Source organism: Rana temporaria, chromosome 12, assembly GCF_905171775.1.
Source record: "Rana temporaria chromosome 12, aRanTem1.1, whole genome shotgun sequence".
NCBI lineage: Eukaryota > Metazoa > Chordata > Amphibia > Anura > Ranidae > Rana > Rana temporaria.
The window spans coordinates 29,946,578-29,962,265 of record NC_053500.1 but is presented as its reverse complement, the minus strand read 5'-3'; the positions used below and the strand labels follow the sequence as shown (position 1 = coordinate 29,962,265).

The following is a 15,688-nucleotide window of genomic DNA, read 5'->3' as shown; positions in this document are numbered from 1 at the left end:
GCATACACTACACTGACCTGACCACACTACACTGACCTGACTACACTACACTGACCTGACTACACTACACCGACTACACTAACCTGACCTGCATTGCATACACTGACCTGAATACACTACTTTTGCCGCCCCCCCCCCCCCCAGCATGCACACACAGCGCCGCATAGTGCCGCAAAAATGACAGTAAAGTGCTGCTAAAATAGCTGGACCCCTTTTACATTACACAGCACTGCACCTCTGGACCCCTTTTACATTACACAGCACTCTGGACTCCTTTTACATTACACAGCACTCTGGACCCCTTTTACATTACACAGCACTCTGGACCCCTTTTACATTACACAGCACTCTGGACCCCTTTTACATTACACAGCACTCTGGACCCCTTTTACATTACACAGCACTCTGGACCCCTTTTACATTACACAGACAGCACCGCACCTCTGGACACCTTTAGATTTACACAGACAGCACCGCACCTCTGGACACCTTTTACATTACACAGACAGCACCGCACCTCTGGACCCCTTTTACATTACACAGACAGCACCGCACCTCTGGACCCCTTTTACATTACACAGACAGCACCGCACCTCTGGACCCCTTTTACATTACACAGACAGCACCGCACCTCTGGACCCCTTTTACATTACACAGACAGCACCGCACCTCTGGACTCCTTTTACATTACACAGACAGCACCGCACCTCTGGACCCCTTTTACATTACACAGACAGCACCGCACCTCTGGACCCCTTTTACATTACACAGACAGCACCGCACCTCTGGACTCCTTTTACATTACACAGACAGCACCGCACCTCTGGACTCCTTTTACATTACACAGACAGCACCGCACCTCTGGACCCCTTTTACATTACACAGACAGCACCGCACCTCTGGACATCTTTTACATTACACAGACAGCACCGCACCTCTGGACTCCTTTTACATTACACAGACAGCACCGCACCTCTGGACATCTTTTACATTAGACAGCAACACTCTGCACCACTAGACCCCTTTAGATTTACACAGACAGTCCCCCCCCAGCTCTGCCCTTTCCTACATTAACCATGCAGATGGAGAGAGACAGTGAGCAGCGCTGAACAGAGGGCAATCACCTGCTGGTTTACTTACTTTAGCAGCTCTCTACTCGGCACTGCTCACTGTCTCTCTCCCCTGCGGTACAGGAGAGAGTGATTTTTGCTTACCTTGGCTTGCTGCTTGGATTCTCCAGATGGAGAAAATCAAACTTGGCGCCGCCGCCGCGCTGTACACGTCATGGCATGATGGGTATCGTATCCCATACGGCCAATCAGCGCACCACAGAGGCACAGCGCCTCCCACTCCACCGCCCACCAATCGCTGCCTACTTCACTTGGGCTCCTGCGCCGTTATTCTGTTTTTTTCAGCCCTTCCGCCTGGTTGGCTGGTGTTCCCCGCCACTCCCACATCGAGGGAGACAGACAGTTCCACCAGCCAATCAGGCGGAAGGGCTGAAAAAAAAAAACAGATAACAGCGCAGGAGCCCAAGTTAAGTGCCGTAAGATGTAAAAAAAATGTTCCCTGCTCGGCGGGACTCGGGGCTATGTGTGACATCCCTAATGGCCGAGACTCGGGGCTTTTCACAGACCCATTCGGGGCTCCAGCCTCCCCAGCCCAACCCTAACAACGCCCCTGCTTAATAGGGTTAGAAATGTGAGGGCCATAGAGGATTTGCTCTCCGCCAGGAGCGTTGCTAGGTGGCAAGAAGACCAGGGGCTTCAGCCGGAGGCCGGCACCGGGGGGGGGGGGGGAAAGCTCACTTGCTGGTTACTGCCTGGCTTACCATTGCCCATCAATTTTGAACACTAAACTCACCTACCTGACACACTGACCATTACACTGACTATCTGACATACATATACCACCTACCTGACATGCATACACCTACCTGACCTACATACACTCACCTACCTACCTGACATACATACACCTACCTGACATACATACACCTACCTGACTTTGCATTTACATTTAGTTTACTGCCTGTTGATGGACGTCACACGTCCCGCGGTCCCGGCATTGGATCAGTGGGACGTCCATCATAGGCGTTGGGCTCCAGAAGGCGGGACCAGCCTGCTATCGCACTCGGCAGGACTCGGCCACAATCGGCGCGGCGGGACTCGGTCCCGGCACGGCGGCACTCGGGATCAGAACGGTCCCGTGCTCGCTGCTCGGGGATAACAACTGCTAGCTAAATGCCCGGGACTCGGGGCTTTATGGGGAACCATTCGGGGCTCCAGCCCCCTAAGCCCGGGCCTAACGACGCCCCTGCCCTCGCACCTCTCCTGCAGCTGCAGGAGAGCTCCAGCCCTCCTCTGGTCCTACTCCAGACCCTTACTTTCTGCTTTCAAGCAATGCATCCAGCTTCTTCCCAGCAGCAGCATAAGGAAAGAGGGGGGTGCACTGTGATGTAAGGGAGAGTGGGTGACTCAACTTCTGATGGTGGGGTGGCTCTTCGCATCTAATATAAGATGAGGGAATGCTCTGGACATCTAATCTTACAGATACAACCGGCCCTTTTGAGGGCAATCATAATGCTGATGCGGCCCACTATGAAATTGAGTTTGACACCCCTGTTGTAAACTGACCACGGTTTATCATGATTGCTGAGCCCTGACACCATGGTCCGTTTACATGCCTCCATCAACCGCAACTCTACTGTCCTCTATCCCCCCCCCCCTCACTGCCTGTCAGCTAGTCTGTGCCACTATGCTTCCTGCCCTTCCTGCTGCTATCATATCTGTATTCTAAACTTCCCATTCCCCTTCCCCCCTGCCGATTTATACCTTATATCAGAACATCTCCCGGCGCTCACGTGACTACTTGGCTCTCTCCTCCTCCCCTTCTCCCGGCTGACATCCGTGGGAGTTCTCGGCCCCTCCCGCTATAGCTGTCAGCCTGGGAGAGGAGAGAGCCAAGGAGTCATGTGAGCGGCGGGAGATGCTCTGATGATATAAGCTATAATCTGCATTAATTTATTTTTTAGCACAGACACTAGGACTAGGCATGTGCAATTTTTTAAGTTACGAATACGTTTTCCGTCATTTTTCGTTATTTTAGTTGATTCGTTAACATACGAATGAACGAATGGTTTAGCGCAATTGATAACGAATAACGATATTTTCAAAATAACGAATATGAAAAACAACGAAGATACGAAAGGTGAAAGAAACGAAAACATAGAAACAACGAAAATACCGAACCCAAAAAAAAAAAATAATTACGAAAAACAAAATGAACGAAAATGCAAACTTACTAATATTCGAAGACCGAAAAGAAAACGAAATGCCGAACAAAGACTAAAAAACGAAAATCAAAACTAACGAAAAATAAATTACGAATCTTCGGAAAACGGAAATGAAAACAACGAAAATACGAAATAATGTAAATTAGCTTTCGTTAGTACTGAAATATTTCTGGACATTGACCAATAGCCACTGAGCGCTGTCCCTTTCCTCTGAAGAGGTTTGTTCCTTCCCCAATGAGCTTCTTTCTCATTACCTCCTGGCTCATTGTGACTTTTTCTGTGTTAGACTGCAGTGCATCTAATTTCTAGATTTGTATTTGTAATATCTGACATATTTTAGTTTTCTTCTACGTCAGACTTCATTCTAGACAGGGTGTGTGTGCTAACTAAGACAGTCAAGTCAATCACAGTAAAGTACGAATTACAAAATTACGACCAGTAGTGTGTCGAATAAACGTAAAATGTATTCTAACAGAATTACGAATGCAATAAAATCTACAAAAGTACGTTTTTACAATCAAAGGAAATTAGACATGAAAATACGAATGATCATAAAGCAACAAACATATATTTCTTTACGAAAATACGAATGCGGCATGATGGAAAATATAATGTAAATACGAATAACAAAACAACGAAAATTAAACTAACGTAAAAACGAAGGAACGAATAAAATCATTTTAAAAATATGAACGCGGCAGAATACAAAATATAACGAAAATACGAATCTCGATTCAACGAAAAATAAACTAACAGAAAAAAACGGAAACGGAAAAAAGAGTGTTACGAAAATACTAAAGAGTACGAATACGATAACTAACGTCTTACGAAATTACGACTCGTTACGAATCACGATAAACGAACAGAAACGAAACAGAAATAAACAAAAATTTTTGCTGTGCACATGTCTAACTAGGACACATAATGGTAGCTAACCGAGGGAAAGGGATGTTTAGAATACAGTGGTTTCACAACCTTTTTATTACACAAATGTATGTACCATATAGACCTGACGAGCAAGCCGGGCACTATAAACCACATCTACGCTTTGAATTGCAGTAGAGATGCTGAGGGCATGGGCTTAAGGGCATGGGCTAAGGGCATGGGCTTAATGTCTGCCTTGTAACAAATACATCCAGCTGCAAGCCTTCAAAAACATTTTGTGAACAACAATTCTGTGTACAGTGCTTTGTCCACTTTGGATATTGGCCTGACCAGTTTATCAACTCTGAACCTGATTTCATTTTGCCTGAAGCCTGATTTTAATGAATAGGAAAAACTGATTGAGGGTGCGGTGTGTACTGCTTATAACCAGAAAGGATATATTTCACATTATGTTGTACTTGTTCTTGGTCAGATTCCAGCATGTTAAAATAATTTAGCTGTTACTATAATCTGCTAGTAAAGCTGCAGGTTTTGGCTAATTCCATGAAGATGTCAGTCTTTATGTAGCTAAATTTACCTAATTGATTATAAAATGCTTATCTGACGTGTTAACCACTTCCATACCAGGTACTTACGCAGCTTCCCGCCCAAGCCAATTTTCAGCTTTCAGCACTGTCGCACTTTGAATGGCAATTGCGCGGTCATGCTACACTGTACCCAAACAAAATTGGCGTCCTTTTTTCCCCACAAATAGAGCTTTCTTTTGGTGGTATTCGATCACCTCTGCGATTTTTTTTTTTTGCGCAACAACTAAAAAAAGGCTGAAAATTTGGAAAAAAAATTACGTTTTTATTTTTTTCTGTTAATTTTTTTGTAAATAAGTTTTCTCTTTCAATTACGGGCACTGATATGGCGGCACTAATGGGCACCGATGAGATGGCACTGATGGACATCGATGAGGTAGTACTGACGGGCACAGATGAGGTGGCACTGATTGGCGGCACTGGTATGCGACACTGATGGGCACACATAGGCGGCACTGATGGGCACACATAGGCGGCACTGATGGGCACACATAGGCGGCACTGATGGGCACACATAGGCGGCACTGGGCACTCATAGGCGGCACAGATGGGCACTCATGGGCGGCACTGATGGATACTTATGGGTGGCACAGATGGGCACTGATAGGTGGGCACTGGGCATGGATGGGCACTGTGGGGTGGCGCTAATGGACACTGGGGTGGCGCTGATGGACACTGGGGTGGCAGCACTGATTTTTGCCAGGTTGCCAGTCAGTGCCCATTTGTGGGCACTGACTGTCATTTTTTTTTTTTTTCTTTATGCTTTTTTTTTATTTTTTTTTTTGACTTTTTTTTTTTTTTTTTTTCTGTCATTTTTTTTTTTTTTTGCCCACCCTGGTGCTCCAGGGTGGGCATCCCTGGTGGTCCAGTGTGGCGATCCGAGGGGGGGCTGCGCTGATAAACAATCAGCGCTAACCCCCCCTGTCAGGAGAGCCGCCGATCGGCTATCCTCTACTCGCGTCTGTCAGATGCGAGTGAGGAAGAGCCATCGACGGCTCTTCCTGTTTACATCGTGATCAGCCGTGGTTGGACACGGCTGATCACGTGGTAAAGAGCCTCCGCCGGAGGCTCTTTACCGAGATCGGAGATGCAGGGTGTCAGACTGACACCCCGCATCACCGATCGCCGCGATGCGCGCCCCCACGGGCGCGCGCGGCATGAAATCCTGCAGGACGTTCTAGAACGTCCTGTCAGGATTTCATAACCACTTCCCGGACGTAAATCGGCCATAGGCCGGGCGGGAAGTGGTTAAACACTCATCTATAAAAATACAAACCTAAAAAGCCCACACATTGTGTAGTGAGGACAAAATGTAGATTTCCGATGAAACATTTTCCAGTCATGGGATTGGAAACCATCCAGAATCCGTTCCTTCCTCAAGCCAAAACTACAGGGCAGATTAGGGCCCGGATTCTCAGAGGATTTACGACGGTGTAGCGCCATGTACGCCGTTGTAAGTCCGAATCCGAGCCATCGTATCTATGCGCCTGATTCTTAGAATCGGTTACGCATAGATTTCTATTCGATCCGACCGGCGTAAGTCTCTTACGCCGTCGGAGCTTAACTGCATTTTTATGCTGGCCGCTAGGGGCGTGTACGCTGATTTACGCGTCAAAATATGTAAATTGGCTAGATACGCAAATTCGCGAACGTACGCGCGGCCGACGCAGTACAGATACGCCGTTTACCTTAGGCTTTTCCCGCCGTAATGTTGCCCCTGCTATATGAGCCAATGTTAAGTATGGCCGTCGTTCCCGCAACGAAATTTGAAATTTTTACGTTGTTTGCGTAAGTCGTCCGTGAATGGGGCTGGACGTCAGTTACGTACACGTCGAAACCAATACGTCCTTGCGGCGTACTTTGACGCAAAACACACTGGGAGATTCCACGGACGACGCACGCGCCGTAAGTGAAAAACGTCAATCACATCGGGTCATGGTTATTTTGCATAACAGACGCCCACCTCTTCACAATTTGAATTAGGCGGGCTTACGCCGGCCGATTTACGCTACGCCGCCGCAACTTACGGAGCAAGTGCTTTGAGTATACAGCACTTGCCTGTCTAAGTTGCGGAGGTGTAACGCAAATCGGATACGTTACGCCCGCACAAAGTTACGCCGCTGTACGAGAATCTGGCCCTTAGTTTCTTGACCTTTTTGATGTATCACAAAACCAGTTCAAGACTAAAGATTGGCGCAGAAATGTTTCTGAGAAACGCTGGATCCATGCCACAAAAACAGACGCTCGGTCGTCTGAAAATCTAAGCGCGTGTACGAGGCTTTAGACTGGGATGCCATTAAAGCTCATGTGCATGTAAAGGCAGGCGTCCCAATACTTTTGGTAATATCTTGGTCAGTGGAATCTCCACTACAAGTTCTGTATTGGGCTCTTTCCAGACCTGTATGCACTGGTGGTCAGTTAGTTGCAGAATACTACCCAAACTTTTTAAACAATGGTACAGTGTTGCAATCTGCCTTCTGATATTTGTCTGTGAAAAGTAAAGATTGAAGGCATCCTAGTATGCTACATTCCGACCCCGATAGATTTCCGTGTCCTGAGTAGATTTGCCAAAAGCACAAGTCCCAATACTTTTGGCAATCTAGTGATTATCTGATCTGGGTCGGTATGTGATCAGTATTGCACAGTGCTACACATGTATCTGATCTGGGTTGGTATGTGATCAGTATTGCACAGTGTTACACATGTATCTGATCTGGGTTGGTATGTGATCAGTATTGCACAGTGCTACACATGTATCTGATCTGGGTTGGTATGTGATCAGTATTGCACAGTGTTACACATGTATCTGATCTGGGTTGGTATGTGATCAGTATTGCACAGTGTTACACATGTATCTGATCTGGATTGGTATTTGATCAGTATTGCACAGTGTTACACATGTATCTGATCTGGGTTGGTATGTGATCAGTATTGCACAGTACTACACATGTATCTGATCAGGATTTGTATGTGATCAGTATTGCACAGTGTTACACATGTATCTGATCTGGGTCGGTATGTGATCAGTATTGCACAGTGTTACACATGTATCTGATCTGGGTCGGTATGTGATCAGTATTGCACAGTGCTACACATGTATCTGATCTGGGTCGGTATGTGATCAGTATTGCACAGTGCTACACATGTATCTGATCTGGGTTGGTATGTGATCAGTATTGCACAGTGTTACACATGTATCTGATCTGGGTCGGTATGTGATCAGTATTGCACAGTGCTACACATGTATCTGATCTGGGTCGGTATGTGATCAGTATTGCACAGTGCTACACATGTATCTGATCTGGGTCGGTATGTGATCAGTATTGCACAGTGCTACACATGTATCTGATCTGGGTTGCTATGTGATCAGTATTGCACAGTGTTACACATGTATCTGATCTGGGTTGCTATGTGATCAGTATTGCACAGTGTTACACATGTATCTGATCTGGGTCGGTATGTGATCAGTATTGCACAGTGTTACACATGTATCTGATCTGGGTTGGTATGTGATCAGTATTGCACAGTGCTACACATGTATCTGATCTGGGTCGGTATGTGATCAGTATTGCACAGTCTGATCCTTTAGTAGCAGGTTGATGAGGTTGTTACATTGTATGACAGTGTGCTGCCTCAGTGCAGAAAGAAGGGTGTGGACTTGGAGAGTACACAGTGACAGCAGTACACACACACAGGGCTACCTCTGGTCTCCATGGAAACAATAGGATGGCCCTCAAACCCCGCCCACTGGTGACAACCCGGAAGTAGGACAGCCCTGTCTCGCTCGTTCCTATGTGACATGGACAGGGAGGGACTGGGGAAGTCTGGGATCGGTAGGCAAAGGGGACTGTTACAGACAGATGGAACCAGGGACTGACAGCACACAGGGACCGAGCAGGAATAACAAGGGACTGCTACTAAAAGCTGCAGCAGGACTAGGAGAGAGATCCATGCACTGACAGGTGCCAAGACACAGAGATCAGAGATCACCGAGTGCAGGTAACATTCTGTGTGCAGATCTATGATAGGGGGAGGGGTGGGGGTTTCTATCCTAGACATGTGCCTCTCATAAACACTGGCTCCATGTCATATTTCTATCTGCCTTGTTCTCATTTCCTAATATGCTTGTTTATGGTCTCAGCATTTGTTTAGTTTGTGTTGCAATATTCCATGTTTATGATTGTGTTGGGTTTATGTGCTGTATGGAGCCTGATATTCTACCACCTACCTGCCCTGTCCTCGGGGCTAATGTCTTCTCTGTGTTATCCTTCAGTGTGTAATATTTGACTTTCCTTTGTGTACATGACTCTTTGTTTATTATTCTCACATGTTCAGCTCTCTTCCATATTCACAATCAGTATGGTGTTCCTTTGGAGCATGCGTACTCCTGCTGCTCAGAGGGATCAATATCGTTCCTGTTGGCCACAGAATGCAGTGAGTGAGATTTACTAAAACTGGTGCAATAAGGCTGAGCTCAGGCGTGCACGCGCCCGCCAGGAAGCTGACACTCCGCAGTGAGACATTTCCTGATCCATGGCTGTAGAGATCGGCAAATGACTCGCTGCCTGTGATTAGCGCTGCGGAAGTGTCGGCTTTCGGTCGGGCGTGGGCACGTGGACTTGCGAACACACCTGAGCTCATCTTTAATAGTAACCAATCAGATTCCAGGTTTCATTGTCAAAGATTAATTGAGCAAGCTGAAGTTAAAAGCTGATTGGCTACCATGCACAGCTGCACCAGATTTGTGCGCACTCCAGTTTTAGTAAATCCTCCCCACCCCCACCCATAGTGTGTCCTGATTTTCTTCTTCCCTTCCACAGACAGCAATTTAGAAGTCCGTATGGAGTGTGACGGTTCATCTTGCTAAGATTTTTTTCATATTTTATGTGAAGCATATTTGGTCACTCTGGGCCCATACACATATAGATTATCTGCCACGATTGGTTTGTGGAGGATGGTAGTGATTCTACAATTACTGCTTGGGTCTTGGTATCGGCATCCCTCAGTCACCATAGTATTGCAGCTGTTTCAGCAGATGGGCGGTGAGGAGCCCCAGATTTACCCATTTCTGTGGCTTTTAAAACAAATTGATGGTTGGGTCGCCCTTCACAGAGAAGAAAGCTGGGGTGGCAGATTCCGCATGCAACTAGTGTGCACGCCATCAATGCATATCGATTGTCAATTACAAAGTGGGGGCCACATATACGTTGGTGGCTCTTGGAGCTCGTGGTTTAGATCAGGGGTGTCCAAACTTTCTAAACAAAGGGCCAGTTGACTGTCCTTCAGACTTTAGGGGTGCCGGACTGAGGCTATTGGAAGTAGAAATGGTCCCTTCAGTGACCCATCGTTGGTGTCATTGGGAGGGATTGTGCCCCATCATTGGTGTCATTGGGAGGGATTGTGCCCCATCATTGGTGTCATTGGGAGGGATCGTGCCCCATCATTGGTGTCAGTGGGAGCGATTGTGCCCCATCATTGGTGTCATTGGGAGCGATTGTGCCCCATCATTGGTGTCATTGGGAGGGATTGTGCCCCATCATTGGTGTCATTGGGAGGGATTGTGCCCCATCATTGGTGTCATTGGGAGGGATTGTGCCCCATCATTGGTGTCATTGGGAGGGATTGTGCCCCATCATTGGTGTCATTGGGAGGGATCGTGCCCCATCATTGGTGTCATTGGGAGGGATTGTGCCCCATCATTGGTGTCATTGGGAGGGATTGTGCCCCATCATTGGTGTCATTGGGAGCGATTGTGCCCCATCATTGGTGTCATTGGGAGGGATTGTGCCCCATCATTGGTGTCATTGGGAGGGATTGTGCCCCATCATTGGTGTCATTGGGAGGGATTGTGCCCCATCATTGGTGTCATTGGGAGGGATTGTGCCCCATCATTGGTGTCATTGGGAGCGATTGTGCCCCATCATTGGCGTCATTGGGAGGGATTGTGCCCCATCATTGGTGTCATTGGGAGGGATTGTGCCCCATCATTGGTGTCATTGGGAGGGATTGTGCCCCATCATTGGTGTCATTGGGAGGGATCGTGCCCCATCATTGGTGTCATTGGGAGGGATTGTGCCCCATCATTGGTGTCATTGGGAGGGATCGTGCCCCATCATTGGTGTCATTGGGAGCGATTGTGCCCCATCATTGGTGTCATTGGGAGCGATTGTGCCCCATCATTGGTGTCATTGGGAGGGATTGTGCCCCATCATTGGTGTCATTGGGAGGGATTGTGCCCCATCATTGGTGTCATTGGGAGGGATTGTGCCCCATCATTGGTGTCATTGGGAGGGATTGTGCCCCATCATTGGTGTCATTGGGAGCGATTGTGCCCCATCATTGGTGTCATTGGGAGGGATTGTGCCCCATCATTGGTGTCATTGGGAGGGATTGTGCCCCATCATTGATGTCATTGGGATGAATTGTGCCCCATCATTGGTGTCTGTAGCGGAGTACAATATTAAAATCCACGATCTCCGCTGGTAACCAGGGTAAATCCACAGTCAGCGCTGAAAAGTAAGGCAATGTCCCCAATCCCCCCCAGTAACCGGACGAAACACAGCTCTGGGAGTCAACTGACTTTTTATTCACAGGCTTTCATATTTATATAATTCCCCATGCAAGGGGTTTCCAACAGCCAAACAGATTTAGCAGGGGTAATACAGTGAGGACCACATGGGGAACTTAACATTTGGATAATTCTCCCATCAGGCATTGCTGCACGAGGGAAAAGTCGGTTGATAGCTGGGGTCCGGGGTTATGTGTTGTGGGAGTTCGGTTTAAAACTGCTGAACACCGATTGGACAACATAAAACAAAGTACTTGAATGCTAGTGGCTTACGGCTACCAGCATACGAATTACTATGCCCACATAAGGCCCAGCAGAATACATAGCATATAATACAGACAACCCTATGACATGTAACGTCCAGCGTTCCAGAAGTGGCTAGGTTTGCCACAGTGTCATTGGAAGGGATTGTGCCCCATCATTGGTGTGATTGGGAGGGATTGTGCCCCATCATTGGTGTCATTGGGAGGGATTGTGCCCCATCATTGGTGTCATTGGGAGGGATTGTGCCCCATCATTGGTGTCATTGGGAGGGATTGTGCCCCATCATTGGTGTCATTGGAAGGGATTGTGCCCCATTGTTGTATCAGTGGATGAAATTGTGCCCCAGGGACCCCTGGTTTAGACAATATGAACATTTTATATAAAAAAAAATCTAAGACAAACTTTGTGTCTCAACTGGAGCAAAGCACATTGGCCCTTGCTGTCCCTCTGAAAAGCAATCCCTGGTGGCCCGCTTTTAACCCTAAAAATGCTGCTGACCCATTTCACTGCAGCCGTGTACATTTTACAGCAGCCCCATACACTTAGATGGGTCCCATTCAGCAGTGGTACCATCCGCTGATTGTGCCACGTGGTTTAATTTTTGCTGCGACCGTGGCATGTGTTCAGCCTTGGAGGGCTGCATGTTCATATTTAGGTGGGAAGCAAAACCATGGCTCAGTCACCTGCTTCCCCTGACCTCTTGTTTGGGTAAGACCTTTCATTTTCTAAGCTGTTTGAAAAAATAAAAAAGCGATTTGGTTGCTATGCGCAATGGCAAAACATGACTCGACACCTTTAATGAATTCCCCTAATAGATTGTGGCAGATGGGTATCTTCAGGTGCCTAAATGAAGCTGGCGCATGTTTTAGCAGGAGTTGGTCTTTAAAGAGGAAGTTCCTCTCCCCATGATTTATGAAGTGCGGTGCATTTGAAGCACATTTAGCGTCTGAGGTCCCCGAACCAGAGAGCCAAGGGGGGAGGAATGGGCCAATTAGGACTATCGCGGTACAGGTACAAAAAGGAACAGTTGAGGGTACATTTTAAAAAAAACAAAAGTAAATTTTATTGAAAACGTAGACAAACATGGTCACACAATTAAAATACTCATAACCTATGACAACACCATAGCATATGACTTCAGGATGATGGTACTTCTAATATTTGTATTTACATACTTTACCCAGAGGCTCTTACTTTATGAAGCACATTTAGGTTGTAGCGCACTGGGTTGTAGCGCACTGGGTTGTAGCGCACTAGGTTGTAGCGCACTAGGTTGTAGCACACTAGGTTGAAACACACTAGGTTGTAGCGCGCTAGGTTGTAGCGCGCTAGGTTGAAGCACGCTAGGTTGAAGCACGCTAGGTTGAAGCACGCTAGGTTGAAGCACGCTAGGTTGAAGCACGCTAGGTTGAAGCACGCTAGGTTGAACTGCTCCAGTGCACAACCCAGAACCAGTACTCAGAGCTACATGACCATTGTTGTGTCTGACTCTATCACAAATATAGGAACAGGATTCTTCTTCAGTTGTCCTCTGAAACTACCGTATATACTCAAGTATAAGCTGACCTGAATATAAGCCGAGGCACCTAATTTTACCACAAAAAAATGGGAAAACTTATTAACTCCAGTATAAGCCTAGGGTGTCCATGTGCATGCCTCACTGTGTCCACGTGCATGCCTCACTGTGTCCACGTGCACGCCTCACTGTGTCCACGTGCACGCCTCACTGTGTCCACGTGCACGCCTCACTATGCCCATGACTAGACTGACGTTTAACATGGGAGTTTATGGAAGGGGTGCCCGAATTTGAAAAATCAGTGCTCCCCAGCCGTAGGTCACCTAGACAACAAACTTTGCAAACTTGTAGAGGAAGAGCTACATGTATGCCAAGTTTGGGGTCCAGGGGACCTACAGCCGGCGGGTACCGGGTCCCCAAAGTCCAGGAGATCAGGCGCAAAAAGGTGACTCGAGTATAAGCCGAGGGGGGCATTTTCAGTACAAAATAAAATGTGCTGAAAAACTCGGCTTATTCTCGAGTATATACGGTATGTCACCACCACGGCCATACACTGTGATTTATTAGGACTCCGGAGTGCAGTAAACAATTCTATAAAAGTGTAGGATGGTTTCACATGAAATAAAACACAACCACTCCTTCTAAACTCTGACACCAAGCCAACGGTGGGAAGTTTTCAGTGGCATCCATGGAAGAAAGAGATGGGGGGGGGGGGGGGCACCATGAAGATAGGTATAAAAGGAGGGCAGGGGTGGGCTATAAACAGATCCTGGCACGTTCATTTGAAAGGGCAAGGTTACATTCTCTTTAAAGGTTTATATTTGGGTTACGTGCTGTAGTTAGGATCTAAATAAAGTGTAACTCCACCTTCGTAGGGGAAAAAATAGCAAATAAAAAATATAGCGTATACAATCTTGACACAATTCATATAGTAATTGAATGTTATTTAAAGGGGTTGCAAAGGAATTTTATTTTTTTTTCATAATAAGCATCCTTTACCTGCAGACATTCCTCTTTTCACTTCTTCATTGTTCGTTTTTGCTCAGAAGTTGCTCTATTTCTTCTCTGTTCTGTTCACTTCCTGCTTGTCTGATTGTTACTGACCACCGTGACGGGAGGCTTTACTGCGGTGGTCAGTGACGTGCTCACCCCCTCCTGGGAACTACATCTGTGCGGCAGGACGCTCTCTACGTGTTAGAGACTTCAAGGAGGTGTGAATTACTGGGTGTGCCGCAATGTATACTGGGAAATGTAGTTCTTGCATGAACGAGCGCCGCATACCAGGAAGTGAATGAGAGAACAGAAACTAGAACGCCGGAGGTGATATAGATGAAGGAATTTAATAGGTATTTACTCGTTTTTTAACAGAATCATTACACTATTCTGTCTCTCTACCTTGCAGACATTAATTGTAGGCAATTTTTTTTTTCCTTTAACCACTTCAATACTAGCCCCCCCCCCCCCTCCTGCCCAGGCCAATTTTGAGCTTTCAGCGCTGTCACTTTTTAAATGACAATTGCGCGGTCATGCTACACTGTACACAAACTAAATGGCTGAAATCAGCTGATCGGTTGTGTCCAATTACAGACAGAGTTCATTGTTTAGAAAATCGCAGAACTCTTGTGTGCATTGGAACAGCGATCTGGCAGTTTCTTCTCCCTGCAGAGCTAGGAGGAAAATTCGGCAGATCAGAAAGTAAAAGCAGCACATGTTACACGCATTACATATTGTTGGCACACCGCTAAACCCTTGATTGCACCGAGATTAGAGCTGCACGATTTTGGCTAAAGTGAGAATCATGATTTTTTGCTTAGAAAGATCACAAATCTCGCGGTGTAACATCTTCTTTCACATTAAAGCAAAAAAATATTGGGATACCAAGACCCCATTCACACCTGAGCGTTTTGTAGCTTGAAGCCTGAAGCTACAAAACGCTGGAGGGGAAAAAATCTATTATTCTCTATGGAGATGGTTCACATCTCCACTACAAAACGCCTGAAGCCAAAAATTCAAAAACGCCTGAAGCTCAAACAAGTTCTGGGACTTTTTTTTTGGGCGTATTTGGGCGTTTTTTTTTTGCTTTTAACATTGGCGACCTTAGACCTGTCCAAAATTACGGTAAAAAATGCCGTAAAAATCGCTGCAAATCGCGGTAAAAAACGCAGCAAAGTCGCGGCAAAACACTATGCTCAGGTGTAAATGCAGCCTTACTGTTTTTTTTTTTTTTTTATCATTATCCATTAAAGTGTATTTTTTCCCCCCAAAAATTGCATTTGAAAGACCGCTGGGCAAATACAGTGGGGGTTATTTATAGGGTTGTCCCGATACCACTTTTTTAGGACCGAGTACAAGTACCGATACTTTTTTTCCAAGTACTCGCCGATACCGAATACCGATATTTTTTTAAAATGTGTCCCCAAATGCAGCCATGTCCCCCCACAAATGCAGCCATGCCCCCCACATATGCAGCAATGTCCCCCCACATATGCAGCAATGTCCCCCCACATATGCAGCCATGTCCCCCCACATATGCAGCCATGTCCCCCCACATATGCAGCCATGTCCCCCCACATATG

General features: G+C 46.7%; 1 protein-coding gene across 2 annotated transcripts in view; it reads left to right on the top strand.

Moving 5' to 3' along the window:
- Positions 1 to 15,688, top strand: part of LOC120919015 (cytochrome b561) — a 189,342-nt gene that overhangs the window by 147,877 nt on the left and 25,777 nt on the right. Inside the window, exon 1 of one of the 2 annotated variants that reach the window (XM_040330954.1) lies at positions 8,517 to 8,763. The exons of the other annotated variant lie outside the window; for it this stretch is intronic. The gene's annotated coding sequence lies outside the window, so the exon portion shown is untranslated. Of the gene's footprint in view, positions 1 to 8,516; positions 8,764 to 15,688 lie in introns of those variants that run through there. 2 annotated transcript variants of the gene reach the window in all.